We start from the raw sequence: 14,412 nt of genomic DNA, 5'->3' as shown, positions 1-14,412 counted from the left end.
CATACTCTCAATCAATTAAATTTATTCCAGAAAACAATTTAATCCAGACCACAAGAAATCGTGACCTTGACCTTGAGTGTGACCTTAGACTTGTAAGGGTTTCCTGATCCCCTCAGAATCATCTTAACAAGAGAAACTCTGACGTGATTTTTTCCAAATGAAGTGTGATGATGAAAGTGCTTTCTGATAGGTTGTCAGTCAATTAGTGGAAATACCCATGCATCTTTTTTTTCACATAAAGAGAGACGGGGGAAAAAAGGATTTAAAAAAAAAGATGACAAGGGGGGACCACTTCTGCTTTTTCAGGCCATAAGTATCCGATGTCTCTGAACGTTTGTCAGTTCACCAAACTCTCTGGAGAGGAAGGAGAAGAAAGACGAACAGAGATCACTCTATTCAATATTTATCAATTTAAGCTCTTAATAATCATCCTATTTGAAAATGGTGAACTGTGGAAACCTGCTGAAGAGTGTGCTGGTCGCCATCGTGCTGATGAATCTGGCTGTTTCTGAGTCAGCTCGTAAGTTTAAACTTAAGACATCTTATAGATAAACCATTTAAAATGACCATTACTGTATTTAACTCTTTCCTGTTTCCTTCTGTCTCCAGCTCAGAAGTTTGCATCCTGCTGCACATCAGTCACCAGACAGGAAATAACCGAACCGATTTTAGGATACTTGGTCCAGAAACGTAATCATCCATGTGTCACAGCTGTCATGTAAGTAAGAAAAGCGATGTGAAAAATCTGAAGTTCATTGTTTATAATCTCTAAAACTGAATTATAAATCTGGAAAGTGATTCCTAAAGACTAAAAAAGCTCCTTAATAACTTTATTTTTCAACTTCATTATTATACATTTGCCATAAACTGACATGTCTTCTTGACTGATTTCAAAAGAAGCTAATTATACAATCTTATTAATATCACACAAAGTCTAATACTCATATAGTTTGAAAAGTACTAATGTTGCATTTGTTTATCCTTCCTGCAGCTTTCAGACAGAGACGGGTCTGTTCTGCAGTCAGCTGACCGCTCCCTGGGTTCGCCGCAAGATCATAGCATTTGAGTGAGTTTCATATCATTATTCATTCACTCACACGCTCACTTTGTCATTTCTCCATTCATTCATTCAGTCCTGCAACACCAAAACTCTTTGGTTTGTTCACTCTCTTAAAATAACCTTTTTGTTTTAATCTTTCTCACAGGAAAGCAAAAGCTGAAGCCATTGCTGCGTCTGTGATCTCTACGTCTCCCGTCTCCCTGCTCTCCATCATCACATCCACGGCCTCCCCTCCTTCATCCTCCTCTTCTCTTTTATCCTCCACCTCCTCCACATCCCAGAAGCCTGCTGATGAGACTTTTCAGTGAGGGGACGATGAGTCGACCGCCTTCTTCTCCACCTCCAGCCAATGAAAACAACAACCATATTTTGTCAAAAAGGTTAATGATTATGGCCTCAACATTGATATAAACGTTGTTTGAAATAGCACTTGAAGAACATAAATATGTCACTAATATATCACTCTATGTTCAATATTTAGTTTCCTTCAATTTTGAGTGGAATTATTTATTAGTTTAATTTAATTGACCAGTGCTGTTAGAAGTATTCATGTATTTATTACCAAATCTATTAAGCAATGTTTACAAGTTACTGCATACAACTTTATGATGTTGTGTCTCTCACAACATTTGAATTATTGAAATTATCCTGAGAAAATGCTTTGAGTTATTTATTCATTTGAAAATGTATGAGAACATGTGCAATCATGAAAACATTGGTCAGAAATAAAGTGTTCATTCTATGAGCTTATATCCAGTGTCTTGACTATAACTGTGTGTTCAGACAGAACGCAAATTGAAAATGTTTCAACATGAGCGAAACATTCATGCATATCCTGGAACTTTATGAATCTAGTTCTTGAATGTAGAGAGACAAGAGGAAAAGGAACTTGAGCTTCTGGTGAGTTCTGAGTTCAGTCAGAAGTTGAACAAAACACAAACACACAGAAACACTCCAATAGACAGTGGACATATTAAAGGGTAATTCTGGTATTTTTCCATCTGGACCATATTTTTCCATCATTTGGGGTCTGACTAATGGGGACAAAGATTTTTTTAATGAGATCACTTCAGCCGGCAGCCGCAAAACAGGCTGCAATCTCAACCTTTGGGGCAATTGCGCCCATCAAAGTACGTCCACTAAAAGCGATCGTTTTTACCACTGACAGGCTCGTTATGGAATTTTCCATATGTAGGGGTTATAAATTGGGTTACATTGGGTCAATCATGGGCCTTGAGGTCACACTATAATTCTTAAAGTAGAAAGGAGACATTCTTTCCTCTCCTTGAGACTCGAAGTAACCCTCTATGATGTTTGAGGGAAGCAGAGGCCTCTCTGATAAAGGGTAAATCAGCATTGCCATGGTTACCAAGGTCGGAGGGGGCCTTCCTAGACAACACAGATAGGTGAATGCATAGATTCTATTGACATAATCAGACATTCAAACCAGAATGTGCTGACAGTGACCTGAACTAACACGGGTAAAGTGTAGTTCCTTGTTTAGAAACTAGTGAACCAGTTAGACTACTTTTTCATATTGTAGGCTGATCTGTTGGGGTTAAAGACTAAGAGTCAGACCTTCAGAGTGCAGAACACTTCGATGTTTGCTATTTCAGTTTCTCTGCTTGATCAAGTGCTTCAATAAACATTTTTTAAGCATTAAGACATCAAAGGCTCGTGTGATATATATATAATGTCTGTTGCTGCTAGCTTACAGCTATTGTCAGTTGGTGTTTTGGCTGTTTTCAGGGCGGCCCAATTGTCAAATGTGCATGAATCAGGCAAAAATTCACTTCAATCTCTGTCTTAACGCACATTAAAGGAACTTTATTCATTATTTATTAGATTTGTGTATCTCATCTTTTTATTATACTGCCTCTTAAAGAACTATATTCCATAAATTGTTCTTTTGAAAGAAGATAAGAAACCTCTGTCTTATAATTGTTTTCCAGTTGGTTTATGTTTAATGTGACCAACAGAAGCATACCGTTGAGATGACTCACATGCAAACATACTCATTGATAAAACTACTTCTGTTTCTGACTTTCATTTTAACGATAACTCTGATTTAAAGGCTAATTCGGACTGATCGTCATTCAACTTTCATTCTGTTTCTGACTCTTCTAGTTATGAGTCTGACATTGATTTAGACTATAATACAGTATCTGATTCTGACTTTTGACTCACTGGATTTAAAAACTATTCAAGTAATTCTATACAGAAAACTATAATATGTTGCAGTCAGTTGTTGACTAAATAAATAAATAAATAAGACACTATTCAAGTCAGTGCATGATGGCAGTTAGTTCTTAGTGACCATTGCTTGTTCACTGCTTCTTAAACTGTATTCTGGGATTATTTGACTCCTCATTTCTCTCTTTCATTTTTTACATATATATTTTTCTTTTTTCTTTACTTTTCTTTACAGATAATTTGGTTATCACGACCAAATGGTGGACATACTCTCAGTGTGGATCCAATTTAATTTAATCCAGACAACAATTTAATCCAGACCACAAGAAATAGTGACCTTGACCTTGAGTGTGACTTTAGGCTTGTAAGGGTTTCCTGATCCCTGCAGAATCATCTTAACAAGAGAAACCGTGACTTGATTTTTTCCAAATGAAATGTGATGATGAAAGTGCTTCCTGATAGGTTGTCAGTCAATTCGTGGAAATACCCATGCATCTTTTTTTCACATGAAGAGAGAGGAGGGAAAAAAGGATTAAAAAAAAAAGATGACTGGAGGGGACTACTTCTGTTTTTCAGGCCATAAGTATCTGATGTCTCTGAACGTTTGTCAGTTCACCAAACTCTCTGGAGAGGAAGGAGAAGAAAGACAAACAGAGATCACTCTATTCAATATTTATCAATTTAAGCTCTTAATAATCATCCTATTTGAAAATGGTGAACTGTGGAAACCTGCTGAAGAGTGTGCTGGTCGCCATCATGCTGGTTAATCTGGCTGTTTCTGAGTCAACTCGTAAGTTTAAACTTTAGACATTTTAATAGATGAACCATTTTAAAAGGATCATTACTGTATTTAACTTTTCTGTGTTCCCTTCTATCTCCAGATCCGAAGCTTGCATCCTGCTGCAAGTCAGTCACCAGTCGAGAGATTACTGAACCGATCTTAGGATACTTGGTCCAGAGACCTAACCCTCCATGTGTCCAAGCTGTCATGTAAGTAAGAAAAGCGATGTGAAAAATCTGCAATTCATCGTTTATAATCTCTAAAACTGAATTATAAGTCTGGAAAGTGATTCCTGAAGACAAAAAAAAGCTCCTTAATAACTTTACTTTTCAACTTTATTATTATACATTTGCCATAAACTGACATGTCTTCTTGACTGATTTCAAAAGAAGCTAATTATACAATCTTATTAATATCACACAAAGTCTAATACTCATATAGTTTGAAAAGTACTAATGTTGCATTTGTTTATCCTTCCTGCAGCTTTCAGACAGAGAAGGGTCTGTTCTGCAGTCAGCTGAGGGCTCCCTGGGTTCGCCGCAAGATCATAGCATTTGAGTGAGTTTCATATCATTATTCATTCACTCACACGCTCACTCTGTCATTTCTACATTCATTCATTCAGTCCTGCAACACCAAAACTCTTTGATTTGTTGACTCTCTTAAAATAACCTTTTTGTTTTAATCTTTCTCACAGGAAAGCAAAAGCTGAAGCCATTGCTGCGTCTGTGATCTCTACGTCTCCCGTCTCCCTGCTCTCCATCATCACATCCACGGCCTCCCCTCCTTCATCCTCCTCTTCTCTCTAATCCTCCTCCTCCTCTTCCTTTACATCCCAGAAGCCTGCTGATGAGAGCTTTTTAGCGAGGGGACGATGAGTCGACTGCCTTCTTCTCCACCTCCAGCCAAGGAAAACAACAACCAAATTTTGTCAAAAAGGTTAATGATTATGGCCTCAACATTGATATAAACGTTGTTTGAAATAACACTTGAAGAACATAAATATGTCACTAAAGAAATACTATCACACTATCAGAAATAAAGTGTTCATTCTATGAGCTTATATCCAGTGTCTTGACTATAACTGTGTGTTCAGACAGTACGCAAATTGAAAATGTTTCAACATGAGCGAAACATTCATGCATATCCTGGAACTTTATGAATCTAGTTCTTGAATGTAGAGAGACAAGAGGAAAAGGAACTTGAGCTTCTGGTGAGTTCTGAGTTCAGTCAGAAGTTGAACAAAACACAAACACACAGAAACACTCCAATAGACAATGGACATATTAAAGGGTAATTCTGGTATTTTTCCATCTGGACCATATTTTTCCATCATTTGGGGTGTAAGTGACTTCAGCCGGCAGCCACGAAACGGGCTGCAATCTAAACCTTTGGGGCAATTGTTCCCATCAAAGTACGTCCACTAAAAGTGATCGTTTTTACCACTGACAGGCTCGTTATGGAATTTTCCATATGTAGGGATTACAAATTGGGTTACATTGGGTCAATCATGGGCCTTGAGGTCACACTATAATTCTTAAAGTAGAAAGGAGACATTCTCTCCTCTACTTGAGACTCGAAGTAACCCTCTGTGATGTTTGAGGGAAGCAGAGGCCTCTCTGATAAAGGGTAAATCAGCATTGCCATGGTTACCAAGGTCGGAGGGGGCCTTCCTAGACAACACAGATAGGTGAATGCGTAGATTCTATTGACATAATCAGACATTCAAACCAGAATGTGCTGACAGTGACCTGAACTAACACGGGTAAAGTGTAGTTCCTTGTTTAGAAACTAGTGAACCAATTAGACTACTTTTTCATATTGTAGGCTGATCTGTTGGGGTTAAAGACTAAGAGTCAGACCTTCAGAGTGCCGAACACTTCGGTGTTTGCTGTTTCAGTTTCTCTGCTTGATCAAGTGCTTCAATAAACATTTTTTAAGCATTAAGACATCAAAGGCTCGTGTGATATATATATAATGTCTGTTGCTGCTAGCTTACCGCTATTGTCAGTAGGTGTTTTGGCTGTTTTCAGGGCGGCCCAATTGTCAAATGTGCATGAATCAGGCAAAAATTCACTTCAATCTCTGTCTTAACGCACATTAAGGGAACTTTATTCATTATTTATTAGATTTGTGTATCTCACCTTTTTATTATACTGCCTCTTAAAGAACTATATTCCATAAATTGTTCTTTTAAAAGAAGATAAGAAACCTCTGTCTTATAATTGTTTTCCAGTTGGTTTATGTTTAATGTGACCAACAGAAGCATACCGTTGAGATGACTCACATGCAAACATACTCATTGATAAAACTACTTCTGTTTCTGCCTTTCATTGTAACGATAACTCTGATTTAAAGGCTAATTCTGACTGATCGTCATTCAACTTTCATTCTGTTTCTGACTCTTCTAGTTATGAGTCTGACACTGATTTAGACTATAATACAGTATCTGATTCTGACTTTTGACTCGCTGGATTTAAAAACTATTCAAGTAATTCTCTACAGAAAACTATAATATGTTGCAGTCAGTTGTTGACTAAATAAATAAATAAATAAGAAACTATTCAAGTCAGTGCATGATGGCAGTCAGTTCTTAGTGACCATTGCTTGTTCACTGCTTCTTAAACTGTATTCTGGGATTATTTGACTCCTCATTTCTCGCTTTCATTTTTTACATATATATTTTTCTTTTATCTTTATTTTTCTTTACAGATAATTTGGTTATCACGACCGAATGGTGGACATACTCTCAGTGTGGATCCAATTTAATTTAATCCAGACAACAAGAAATCGTGACCTTGACCTCGAGTGTGACCTTAGGCTTGTAAGGGTTTCCTGATGCCGCAGGAGTCATCTTAACAAGAGAAACCCTGACTTGATTTTTTCCAAATGAAATGTGATGATGAAAGTGCTTCCTGATAGGTTGTAAGTCAATTCGTGGAAATACCCATGCATCTTTTTTTCTCATGAAGAGAGAGGAGGGAGAAAAGGATAAAAAAAAAAAGATGACTAACAGGAAGGGATTACTTCTGCTTTTTCAGGCCATAAGTATCCGATGTCTCTGAACGTTTGTCAGTTCACCAAACTCTCTGGAGAGGAAGGAGAAGAAAGACGAACAGAGATCACTCTATTCAATATTTATCAATTTAAGCTCTTAATAATCATCCTATTTGAAAATGGTGAACTGTGGAAACCTGCTGAGGAGTGCACTGGTCGCCATCGTGCTGGTTAATCTGGCTGTTTCTCAGTCAACTCGTAAGTTTAAACTTTAGACATTTTAATAGATAAACCATTTAAAATAACCATTACTGTATTTAACTCTTTCCTGTTTCCTTCTGTCTCCAGATCAGAAGCTTGCATCCTGCTGCAAGTCAGTCACCAGTCGAGAGATTACTGAACCGATCTCAGGATACTTGGTCCAGAAACGTAACCCTCCATGTGTCACAGCTGTCATGTAAGTAAGAAAAGCGATGTGAAAAATCTGAAGTTCATTGTTTATAATCTCTAAAACTGAATTATAAGTCTGGAAAGTGATTCCTGAAGACAAAAAAAGTTCCTTAATAACTTTACTTTTCAACTTTATTATTATACATTTGCCATAAACTGACATGTCTTCTTGACTGATTTCAAAAGAAGCTAATTATACAAACTAATTTATATCACACAAAGTCAAGCCAGCATGTATTTGAAGAGAAAATAGTTTGAAAAGTACTAATGTTGCATTCGTTTATCCTTCCTGCAGCTTTCAGACAGAGAAGGGTCTATTCTGCTGTCAGCTGACCGCTCCCTGGGTTCGCAGCAAGATTAAAGCATTTGAGTGAGTTTCATATCATTATTCATTTACTCACACGCTCACTCTGTCATTTCTACAATCATTCATTCAGTCCTGCAACACCAAAACTCTTAAAATAACCTCTTTAAAACTCTTAAGATAACCTTTTTATTTGAATCTTTCTCACAGGAAAGCAAAAGCTGAAGCCACTGCTGCATCTGTGATCTCTACGTCTCCCGTCTCCCTGCTCTCGATCATCACATCCACGGCCTCCCCTCCTTCATCCTCCTCTTCTCTTTTATCCTCCACCTCCTCCTCCACATCCCAGAAGCCTGCTAATGAGACCTTTTCAGTGAGGGGACGATGAGTTGACCACCTTCTTCTCCACCTCCAGCCAATGAAAACAACAACCACATTTTGTCAAAAAGGTTAATGATTATGGCCTCAACATTGATATAAACGTTGTTTGAAATAGCACTTGAAGAACATAAATATGTCACTAATATATCACTCTATGTTCAAGATTTAGTTTCCTTCAATTTTGAGTGGAATTATTTATTAGTTTAATTTAATTGACCAGTGCTGTTAGAAGTATTCATGTATTTATTACAAAATGTATTAAGCAATGTTTACAAGTTACTGCATACAACTTTATGATGTTGTGTCTCTCACAACATTTGAATTATTGAAATTATCCTGAGAAAATGCTTTGAGTTATTTATTCATTTGAAAATGTATGAGAACATGTGCAATCATGAAAACATTGGTCAGAAATAAAGTGTTCATTCTATGAGCTTATATCCAGTGTCTTGACTATAACTGTGTGTTCAGACAGAACGCAAATTGAAAATGTTTCAACATGAGCGAAACATTCATGCATATCCTGAAACTTTATGAATCTAGTTCTTGAATGTAGAGAGACAAGAGGAAGAGGAACTGGAGTTTCTGTCAAGATGTGAGTTCAGTCAGAAGTTGAACAAAACACAAACACACAGAAACACTCCAATAGACAGTGGACGTATTAAAGGGTAATTCTGGTATTTTTCCATCTGGACCATATTTTTCCATCATTTGGGGTGTAAGTGACTTCAGCCGGCAGCCACGAAACGGGCTGCAATCTAAACCTTTGGGGCAATTCCACCCATCAAAGTACGTCCACAAAAAGTTTGTTTTTACCTCTGACAGGCTCGTTATGGAATTTTCCATCTTTAGGGGTTATAAATTGGGTTACATTGGGTCAATCATGGGCCTTGAAGTCACACTGTAATTCTTAAGTAGAAGGAGACATTCTCTCCTCTCCTTGAGACTCGAAGTATCCCTCTATGATGTTTGGGGGAAGCAGAGGCCTCTCTAGTAAAAGGGTAAATCAGCATTGCCATGGTTACCAAGGTCGGAGGGGGCCTTCCTAGACAACACAGATAGGTGAATGCGTAGATTCTATTGACATAATCAGACATTCAAACCAGAATGTGCTGACAGTGACCTGAACTAACACGGGTAAAGTGAAGTTCCTTGTTTAGAAACCAGTGAACCAATTAGACTACTTTTTCATATTGTAGGTTGATCTGTTGGGGTTAAAGACTAAGAGTCAGACCTTCAGAGTGCAGAACACTTCGATGTTTGCTATTTCAGTTTCTCTGCTTGATCAAGCTCAGGTCCTCTACCAGAGGCCTGGGAGTTTGAGGGTTCTGCGCAGTATCTTAGCTGTTCCTAGGACTGCGCTCCTCTGGACAGATCTGGACCTCAGATGTTGTACCCGGAATCTGCTGGGGCCACTCTCCCAGTTTATGGGTCACAGCCCCCAGTGCTCCAATTACCACTGGCACCACTGTTGCCTTTACTCCCCACATCTTTTCTAGCTCCTCTTTCAGCTCTTGGTATTTTTCGATCTTCTCGTGTTCCTTCTTCTTGATGTTGCTGTCGCTTGGGATTGCTACGTCTATCACCACTGCCTTCTTCTGTTGTTTGTCGATCAACACGATGTCCGGTTGGTTAGCCATCACCAGTTTGTCAGTCTGGATCTGGAAGTCCCACAGGATCTTGGCTTGGTCATTCTCAATCACCTTAGGAGATGTCTTCCATTGTGACCTTGGGACCTCCAACCCATACTCAGTGCAGATGTTCCTGTACACTATGCCAGCCACTTGGTTATAGCGTTCCATGTACGCTGTTCCTGCCTGCATCTTACACCCTGCTATTATGTGCTGAACTGTCTCAGGAGCATCTTTGCACAGCCTGAACCTGGGGTCCTGTCTGGTGTGGTAGATCCCCGCCTCTATTGATCTTGTACTGAGTGCCTGTTCATGTGCTGCCATGTTTAGTGCTTCTGTGCTGTCCTTCAGCCCAGCCTTTTCCAGCCACTGGTAGGATTTCGTGATATCAGCCACTTTAGTTATCTGTCGGTGGTACATGCCATGTAGGGCCTTGTCCCTCCATGACGGTTCCTCCTCCTCCTCCTTTTTTAAGGAAACTTAATTAATTATTTATTAGATTTGTGTATCTCACCTTTTTATTATACTGCCTCTTAAAGAACTACATTCCATAATTTTTTTCTTTTATAAGAAGATAAGAAACCTCTGTTTTATAACTGTTTTCCAGTTGTTTTATGTTTAATGTGACAGAAGCAAACCATTGAGATGACTCACTTGCAAACATACTCATTGATAAAACTACTTCTGTTTCCGTTTTTGACTTTCATTTTAATGATAACTTTGATTTATACACCTATTCTGACTGATCTTCATTCAGATTTCATTCTGTTTCTGACTCTTCTAGTTATGAGTCTGACACTGATTTAGACTCTGATACAGTATCTGATTCTGACTTTTGCCTCACTGGATTTAAAACTATTCAAGTAATTCTCTACAGAAAACTATAATGTGTTACAGTCAGTTGTTGATTAAATAAATAAATAAATAAGAAACTATTCAAGTCAGTGCATGATGGCAGTTAGTTCTTAGTGACCATTGCTTTTAAACTGTACGACTCCTCACTTTCTCTCTTTCATTTTTTATACATATTTTTTTTCTCCTTACAGATAATTTGGATATCATGACTGAATGGTGGAAATATTTTCAGTGTGGATCCAATTTAATTGAATCCAGACAACAAATTTATCTAGACTGGGAACAAAATTTAACCACAACCTGACACAGGGCCACTTCTGAATGACACATTGCTATCACGTAACCTCACTTATCATCATCAGCCACCCACTAGTCGCCACTATCCATGATGGTCGCCACAGTTAGTGGGATTGTTATTGGATGTAGGCGCTCCGGCTGATAAAGTAAAGTGTCTCATTTGAAAATAGCAGATACAAAAAAAAAGAAAGGTTGACAGTGAAAAACATATATTTAAGGATGACTGGACTGAGAAATAGTCGTTCATTTTGCCTGAGGGAAGTACGAGACCATTGTGCTTGACTGGCAATGAAACAGTGGCCATAATGAAGAGTGGGGACACAAACATGCATGTTTTCAACAAAACTATCCAAAAACACAAAGAACCACAAAACTGAACCATTTGAAACTGTGATCTCAAGTCTCCAGCAGAATAATTGTAAAATCATTTTCAACAGTCAATGCAGTGAAGAATACACCAGACACCAGTGTCTCCACATGGCCATCGCACCTTTTCATGCTCAAGTTTAAAGACTTGGTTACACAAGGGTAACCATTAATAATGGTATAAATGCTGTTCATATACAGAGTTGTGGAGTTTTTGTTCCTGTAAGATTTGTATTTGAGTACAACCGCTCTATAATTTACTGCTGATGAAGTGGTGAATCATTTCATATGTGGCGCCTGCAGTATATTACATGTTAGTGGGATGGCTGTGTGTCACTGGGCTGAAGTGCAGTATCACTCCACCTTACAGCATGTCCTGCCCAGTATGATTGCTAAATTCATTATGACTTAAATTCCAAAAAAGTGACTTCCTTAAAATAGAAAATAGTGTCACCATGGAAAAAATGAGATAATTTGTTTATTATTCATTTTTATTGAGAAATAAAAACGCAGCCATTGTCGGTAGACAAGATTTACACTAAATAAGGGTAATTTTACTGATTGATTCTTAACTTCTTTTCTTTGTTAACACTTTGATGAATCCACTGACAAAAAAGAAATTGTGACATAAGTGTGACCTTCGGCCTGTAAGGGTTTCCTGACGCCCCTGGAATCATCTAATCAAGAAAACCCGTGACTTCATTTTTTTCCATGATGAAAGTATTTCCTGTTGGTAAGTTCTTGGTCACTTCATGAAAACCCCCTGTTTATTCACATAAAGAGAGAGGATGGAACAAAGAAGAAAAAAAAAGCAGAACGATGACTAACAGGAAGGGTCCACTTCTGCTTTTTCAGGCCATAAGTATCCGATGTCTCTGAACGTTTGTCAGTTCACCAAACTCTCTGAAGAGGAAGGAGAAGAAAGACAAACAGAGATCACTCTATTCAATATTTATCAATTTAAGCTCTTAATAATCATCCTATTTGAAAATGGTGAACTGTGGAAACCTGCTGAAGAGTGCGCTGGTCGCCATCGTGCTGATGAATCTGGCTGTTTCTGAGTCAGCTCGTAAGTTTAAACTTAAGACATCTTATAGATAAACCATTTAAAATGACCATTACTGTATTTAACTCTTTCCTGTTTCCTTCTGTCTCCAGCTCAGAAGCTTGCATCCTGCTGCACGTCAGTCACCAGTCAAGAGATTACTGAACCGATTTTAGGATACTTGGTCCAGAGACCTAACCCTCCATGTGTCCCAGCTGTCATGTAAGTAAGAAAAGCGATGTGAAAAATCTGAAGTTCATCATTTATAATCTCTAAAACTGAATTATAAATCTGGAAAGGGATTCCTAAAGACAAAGAAAGCCCTTAATAACTTTACTTTACAATTTTATTATTATACATTTGCCATAAACTGACATGTCTTCTTGACTGATTTCAAAAGAAGCTAATTATACAATCTTATTAATATCACACAAAGTCTAATACTCATATAGTTTGAAAAGTACTAATGTTGCATTTGTTTATCCTTCCTGCAGCTTTCAGACAGAGAAGGGTCTGTTCTGCAGTCAGCTGAGGGCTCCCTGGGTTCGCAGCAAGATCATAGCATTTGAGTGAGTTTCATATCGTTATTCATTCACTCACACGCTCACTCTGTCATTTCTACATTCATTCATTCAGTCCTACAACACCAAAACTCTTTGGTTTGTTCACTCTCTTAAGATAACCTTTTTATTTTAATCTTTCTCACAGGAAAGCAAAAGCTGAAGCCACTGCTGCGTCTGTGATCTCTACGTCTCCCGTCTCCCTGCTCTCCATCATCACATCCACGGCCTCCCCTCCTTCATCCTCCTCTTCTCCTTTATCCTCCACCTCCTCCTCCACATCCCAGAAGCCTGCTGATGAGACTTTTCAGTCAGGGGACGATGAGTCGACCACCTTCTTCTCCACCTCCAGCCAATGAAAACAACAACCACATTTTGTCAAAAAGGTTAATGATTATGGCCTCAACATTGATATAAGCGTTGTTTGAAATAGCACTTGAAGAACATAAATATGTCACTAATATATCACTCTATGTTTAGTTTCCTTCAATTTTGTGTAGAATTATTTATTAGTTTAATTTAATAGACCAGTGCCGTTAGAAGTATTCATGTATTTATTACCAAATGTATTTATCAATGTTTACAAGTTACTGTATACAACTTTATGATGTTGTGTCATCAATTCTCTCTGTGTAATGTTTTTGTTATTATTACACAACATTTTAATTATTTAAATTATCATGAGAAAATGCTTGCAGCTATTTATTTATTTGAAAATGTATGAGAACTTGTCCAACCATGAAAACTTTGGTCAGAAATAAAGTGTTCATTCTATGAGCTTACATCTGGTGTTTATCTGCATATTATTTCATTTCTGTCTGCAAATCGTCTAAAACAATAAGAACCCGTAGGAGTATAAGAGCTACAGAGTTTATCTGTCTGTGTATCAAATATGAAACATCTCCTGTGGCAGCTGTGGTTAGCGGTTGGAACATTAAACCACTAAATATGTCAAGACACAGGAAAGATGCTATCTTTTGTTTTCACGTTATCATCACACTATCTTGTCATTCATTTTCCATTCTGGTCTTCCGTCCAAACTAAGCAGCAGTTTTCCACCACTGAAGTATGTGGAAATGCCGATGTTCACACAGGCGTGGTTTGGTACAAATGCCAACATTTGCCATCTTTAATTCTCTGTGAGAATTTATTTTATGTTTCAGTACAATAAATGCCACAATCAAAACTGACATTGATGTGTTTTTCTGCTTTTGGAGGCCTCCTCGGTCAGCCTGCAAGAAGATCTGCGAGCCTCAGCTCGGGGATGGTTAATCCCCTATTGATCTCCTTTTCTTTTCCTTTATGTTATTCCTGTTGCATCGATTGTTAGGGACCGAGCCCAAAAGGCAGAGGACTACTGTAAAACAGTATTGTTTTTCGTGTGTTTGTTTGTTTCTTTCTTTCTTTCATTATTATTACGCCACTTAAACCCCCTAAACATGCTCAAAAACTCACCAGATTTGGCACACACATCAGGTCTGGGTAAAAATTT

General features: G+C 38.0%; 1 pseudogene; it reads left to right on the top strand.

Annotated features, from left to right (window-relative positions):
* Window positions 1–363: 363 nt before the first annotated feature.
* On the top strand, window positions 364–13,702 carry LOC121888544 (annotated as a pseudogene).
* The last annotated feature ends 710 nt before the right edge of the window (window positions 13,703–14,412 follow it).

The sequence above is a fragment of the Thunnus maccoyii genome, chromosome 21 (genome assembly GCF_910596095.1).
Source record: "Thunnus maccoyii chromosome 21, fThuMac1.1, whole genome shotgun sequence".
NCBI classification, from domain to species: Eukaryota; Metazoa; Chordata; class Actinopteri; order Scombriformes; family Scombridae; genus Thunnus; species Thunnus maccoyii.
Note: the sequence above shows the minus strand (reverse complement) of the source record. Positions and strands in the feature narration are given on the sequence as shown.